Genomic DNA, 5675 nt, shown 5'->3' on the forward strand with positions numbered 1-5675 from the left:
AGTCTAATTTGAAATAGATCTCAGCTCGGGGCTCCGCCCAACACAGGGAGGCAGACCCCGGCTGCACAACGCAAAGTAAAATTAACTCAGAGGTCGGAATCAAGGGGAAAAAGAGCAGATCAGACAGGGGAGCTACCGGCACTGGGAGAGATCCACAGTGGCGACACTATACAGGGAGAGACGTGTTCGTTTCTAAAGTCCGTGAACCCCCTTTGGAGAACATTTTTTTCCCCAAAACCACTACATTAGCTTACATTCGAGAAGTTGGGTCGTGATACAGCGACATCCCAGCTTCTAGATGAAATTCCCCTAACTCTCACAGGGAGACACAACATTGCCTCTGGAATTGGGGGTGGAGACCCTGAAAGATCCGTTCACTGAATTGTTTCACTAGATCATTATTTCAGCATCGAAAGAAGTCCGGGCCACTGGAGAAAGCAGAAGAAGGTGGGGGAGGGGAACAAGTGCAGGACCAACAAACGAACAGACAGACCGGGTTATCAGAAAACTTGGTTAAGTAGTCCTTAAGGGTCGATCCATCTGAATGAGACGGTGCACGGTGTCGGTCAGATATATCAAGGCAGTGTGAAGCCTTGGACAAATTTTGGGACGACTCGGTAAAGTGTCTGAAACTGGTGCAGATATAAACGATTTATCTGGCGGTTTCCTGCAGTGTCTCTGTTAGACGGAGAATGAAGCAGGAGTGTTGTTCACCGCTCTCAATCCGAAATAAAATGAACTCGGGACACTCTCTGAAATTTATATGGGTGATTTTAGGACACGTCCAGTAGTCCACAAACACTTTGTTACATATTAGCCCCAATGGACAGTTCACCTACTGTCCGGTCTACCTTGAAATACATCCCAGATCGTGGCTCTAACCTTCAGAGTAAGGAAGGGAACGGCTGCACTGCAGCAACCTTAGGGGCAAACAAAGAGGAACAACAGAATCGGCAACTGGAAGAACTAACAGACAGAGTAGACAAAGGAGACAGCAGATGTTGTTTCTTTGGATTCTCAGAAATCCTTGACAAAGCGGCGCACATGAAGCTACTAAACACTATGCGAATCCATAGTTTTGCAGGTAACATACGAGCACTGGATAGGAAATTGGCCGACAGACAGGAGCAAAATTGATTGCGTGTGGACGGAAGGAAATGGGTCGTTTTTGGTTGACTGCGGTGTCCCGTGGGGGTCGGTGTAGTGACTGATTCCTTTCACTACCTACATCAAAATGCCATGTCACCTCTACATTATAGTGTCATTTCTGCATTGCAGTCCCACTCTTACATTACCGAACTAACCCTACAATACAGTGTCAATCCTTGTCTTGGAAATTTGACCTTAGTCAGCTGAAAAGAATACTCGACTCCTGAGCCGCGTTTCGTGCTTTATTTTACTTGGTACTGTTACGTACCCCGTAACTGGGTGTCTAACCAGCAGGGAAAGAAGAATCCGTTGGAGTCTGGTGGTACTATATTCAAAAGTGTTTCTTAGTAAAATTAGCAAATCAAAATCAATAATGCAAATATATATAATAAACGTTAGCAATAATAAACCTAAAAATGTGGGAATAATATTAAGCAATAATAAACAAGCTCTAGCGATGTCTAGGGGATAATGAATTGTCATATGAAAGTATAAAGTTCAGTTCAGTTCATACGTGCTGAGGTAGATATTGGTTGTTGTGTTGTAATTGTTGGAGAGAGAGAGAGAGAGAGAGAGATCGAGCGAGCAGTAACAGCTACAGTCAGGCAAATCTTCCTTTGCGTTCTTGATCCGTCGTGTGGTTGTGGGCATTCAGGCATGACCCCTCTGTCCTTCAGCTAGACCGTTCTTCTGTGGTGGACTCATCACTCTGGCATGAGTGGACACACACACAACTCCCCACCGGCCCTGCTATAACACTGTGAGTTTTACTGACCGATCTCTTTGTTTGGTCTCCAATGCCCCACACCTTCCCGTGGGTTCCAACACTCAATTAGTGCTCAATAGTGTGTTTCCTGGTGTGTCTGAGGAGTGTCTCTCCAGACCTGACTTTTATCCCTACTCACGGGGTCTCAGTTGTCAATCAATATTGAATGGCTGTGTCCATCAAACCAGCCCACTCCGGCTGTCCACTGAGGAATTTTAATGAACAGAATGGTAAAAGATAAATAACCCTCTCAGAAGTCATAATACGGTGAAACAACAAGTCTCCCTCTCCTCCCTTATCTCTCTCCTATCTGTAGCAGATGTTCCAGCATGCTTTCATTTCATCTCTGTCTCTCATGAGCAGCATAGCAACAATAATGGTTTGTGATTCTCCCGGGGGGGGGGGGCTGGGGACTTTGGCAACTCTGCACCCTTCTGCCCATCAGAGCTGTTCACCCTACATAACAGTACCAAGGAGGAAGGGGGCTAATCTCTACCAGCTCCCGACTCTACTCTCCTGTTATAATAGCATCCTTTTATATACAGTTCAGCACAGTAACAGCAGATGTATTATAATATATCCAATCATTGTATAGAAATATTACTACACTCTAACAACATGTTACCATTCACTAAAAAGAACTTGGAGTGAAATAAGCAGTTACAAGTTAAACTAACTTGCAGAGCTCAGCACGTTAGTTTCTCTTTCTGTGGTCGCAGCAGATGACCCATACCTTAACTCGCAAGGGTTTTCTTTTTGCACACAAAGGACTTTGGTTTGCAGTGTTCATTGTCCCTAGTCACGTAGTTAATTAACCCTTTTTCTTCCACACTCCTACCTTACAGAGTCACCACCTATGTCACCAGGCCACTCCTACATTTAAGTGCCAACCTTACATTACCATGTCACTCCTACTTTTTTTTATATATACAAAATATCTTTATTACAAATTCAGTGTTATATATACAAAACAGTGACTAACACAGTTACTACACTACAAATTCACAATACACATTAATCTAAAATGTTTCCATCTCTGTCAATGGTGGCAATAATCCCCATGTGGAGCCCAATGGTCCCGGAACACCTCTATGGTCGCCGTGGACTGTGCATGTTCCCTTTACATTACAGTGTCCCTCCTAAATTACCCTGTCACCACCTACGTTACCGCCCCACTCCTACATTACAGTGTCACTCCTGCAATACAATATCACTCCTAAATTACCGTGCAACTCTTACAGTAAAATGCTATCGCTATATTACCATGTCACTTCTACATTACAGTGTCATTCCTACATTACAGTGCCACTCTGACATTATCAAGTCACCCCTACATTACAGTGTCACTCCTACATTACCAAGTCACCGCCTTCGCTACCGTCCCACACTTACATTACAGTGTCACTCCTACAATACAATGTCACTCCTACATTACCGTGCAACTCTTACAGTAAAATGCTATCGCTATATTACCATGTCACTTCTACATTACAGTGTCAGTCCTACATTACAGTGTCACTCCTACATTACCAAGTCACCACCTACGTTACCGCCCCACTCCTACATTACAGTGTCACTCCTACATTACCAAGTCACCACCTTCGTTACCGTCCCACTCTGCATTACAGTGCCACTCATACAATACTACATTACAGTGTCATCAACTACATTACAATGTCACCTCTATGTTACAGAGTCATCCCTATATTACCATGTCACCCCTGCATTATAGTGTCACTGCTACAATTCAATACAATGTCATGATACCCCCAGGTACTATATTGCCCCACAATCATATCCAAGAACCGAGTCCGATCAACTTGAGTCGTCTGTCCTCAGCACCAATAATCCCATTCAGGGATGCAAGTAGGAGGAACTTGTTTGGGCTGTTGCTCCATGCCCTCCACTTCCTACCTCTTGTCCACTGTTCCAACACGACATGACGGTCGGTCTTTCCACCTGGAGGTGAGGGAAGACACCAATGGAAATCCCTTTACGCGGGAGTTCTAATCATGCACCTGGGGGATCTGTGGTAGAGTGATGTCCTGCAGTCAGTTCTTTAGTTTGTACAGGGATCTCCCTGTTGCATGTCACTTCTGCGGGCTGGAGGAGACCGTGTACCATATGCAGATGGAGTTTGTGAGGCTCCAGATCCTATTTGTGTATCTGCATGGGCTGCTTCTCGCCTCCTGGTTGCCTTTTTACCCCACCCTATTTATATGCGGTTATCCAATAAGGAGGGGGACACGGAGGGATGAGGATTTATTTGTCAACTTGCTCCTTTTTTTAAAATACAAAATTCCTTTATTACAAATATCTGTGCTATATGATATATACAAAACAATGACTAACACAACTACTTCACTACAAATAGACCATACACGTTAAACCAAAATGTTTCCATCTCTATCAATGATGGCATTTACACCCTGCGGAGTCCCACGGTCCCAGAATGCCTCTAAGGTCGCCGTGGACTGCGCACTTTCCTTTTCAATATTTACCTGAGCATGAATATACCCCCTAACCATACTCAGACAGTCACCTGGGCAGATCCTCCAGCCACCCGTTTCCAAGAACTTCGGATGGCTGTTTTCGCCAGCCCCAGGAGCAAGTTAACAAGGACATCCTCATCCATCCATCATGCCCCCCTCCTTACTCCATATGCCTCTCATTCTGTATGCTGTTATGGAGTTGATCTTCACACAGACCTATTCAGTGCTGTGGGAACAAACAGTGTTCCAAAGGTCTGTGGCTCAGAAGAGCAGCGAAAGGAAGAGGATGGCAGCAGTGATAGGGGACTCCATAGTTAGGGGGTCAGGCAGGCGATTCTGTGGACACAGGAAAGAAACACAGATGGAAGCTTGCCTCCCAGGTGCCAGTGTCTGGGATGTTTCTGGATCAATTCCACAATATCCTGAATGGAGGAAGGTGAAATGCCAGAGATTGTGAATTGAATTGAATTGAATTGAATGATCTTCATTGTCATTATACATAGGTACAATGAAAATTTGTTTGACTTCCTCTCAGGCAATCAAACATAGCAGTAGATAAAAACAAGATAGTAATAGAAAAACAGTATTAAATAGATAAGTAGCAGAAAATAAATTGTAGCAGCACCAGAATATCACAGCGCTGTTTGTGCAAGTATTTGAGTCTTTGTGTGTGCATGTGTGTGCTCACAGTTTCAGTCATTGTTCTGTGTGAGTGGTGTTATGGAGGCCACAGCTCTGGAGTAGCAGTCTACTTGTTCTGCCTTTTAGTGTCCTGAACCTTTTGCTGGACGGCAGTGGGTCAAAAAGGGAGTGGCCAGGGTGTGTGGTGTCTCTGGTTATACTGATTGTTTTCCTCCTGGGTCTGCTGGAATAGACGGTGTTAAGTCTTGGGAGCTCCATCCTGACAATTCATTGGGCCGCCTTCACCACGCGATGCAGGTCTTGTTGCTAAGCAGCTGTGTAGCTGGCATACCACACTGTGGCACTGTTGGTCAGGATGGTTTCAATTGTGCTTCTGTAGAAGTTAAGCAACAGCTTTTGTGGGTGTTAGGCCTGTTTCAGCTTTCTGAGGAAGATACATATCATGGTACATATTGGTACCAATGACATAGTTAGGAAAAGGGAGGAGGTCCTAAAAACAGAGTACAGGAAGTTGGGACCTCTTTTGGGGTAGGTGCAACCTGTAGAAAAAGGACGAGTTGCACTTTTCCCAAGGAGACCAATATCCTGGCAGGGAGTTTTGCAAAGTCTATCGGGGAGAGTTTAAA

This window comes from Hemitrygon akajei, chromosome 7 (genome assembly GCF_048418815.1).
Source record: "Hemitrygon akajei chromosome 7, sHemAka1.3, whole genome shotgun sequence".
Lineage (NCBI taxonomy): Eukaryota > Metazoa > Chordata > Chondrichthyes > Myliobatiformes > Dasyatidae > Hemitrygon > Hemitrygon akajei.